The following is a 717-nucleotide window of genomic DNA, read 5'->3' as shown; positions in this document are numbered from 1 at the left end:
TGCTGATTCTTACGTTGAAACAACACCGGCTGCTCGCAAAATGCAATGTTTTGTCGATTTCCGTGAAATTTATCTGTTATTTCGTTATTAATAGCGATATCTCGACGTTTAGGCGCTCATTATGCTGCATTTTACTCGCCGAATGTAGTCCGTGCTGATTCTTACGTTGAAACAACACCGGCTGCTCGCAAAATGCAATCTTTTGTCGATTTTCATGAAATTTAACTGTTATTTCGATATTAATAGCGATATCTCGACGTTTAGGCGCTCAATATGTTGCATTTCACAGGCTGAATGTAGTGTGTGCTGATTCTAACGTTGGAACAACACCGGCTGCTCGCAAAATGCAATCTTTTTTCGATTTTTGTGAAATTTAACTGTTACTTCGTTATTAATAGAGATATTTCTGACGTTTGAGCGCTTCTTTTACTCCATACTAGACGCCGAAAATAGTGCGTGCTACTTCTAACGTTAAAACAACACCGGCAGCTCGTAAAATGCAACCTTTTTTCCATTTCCGTGAAATTTATCTGTTATTTCGTTATTAATAGCGATATCTCGACGTTTAGGCGCTCATTATGCTGCATTTTACTCGCCGAATGAGGTCCGTGCTGATTCTTACGTTGAAGCAACACCGGCTGCTCGCAAAATGCAATGTTTTGTCGATTTCCGTGAAATTTATCTGTTATTTCGTTATTAATAGCGATATCTCGACGT

The sequence above is a fragment of the Bombus pyrosoma genome, unplaced genomic scaffold, assembly GCF_014825855.1.
Source record: "Bombus pyrosoma isolate SC7728 unplaced genomic scaffold, ASM1482585v1 HiC_scaffold_4712, whole genome shotgun sequence".
In the NCBI taxonomy this organism is placed as follows: domain Eukaryota; kingdom Metazoa; phylum Arthropoda; class Insecta; order Hymenoptera; family Apidae; genus Bombus; species Bombus pyrosoma.
This window is presented reverse-complemented; position numbering follows the sequence as displayed.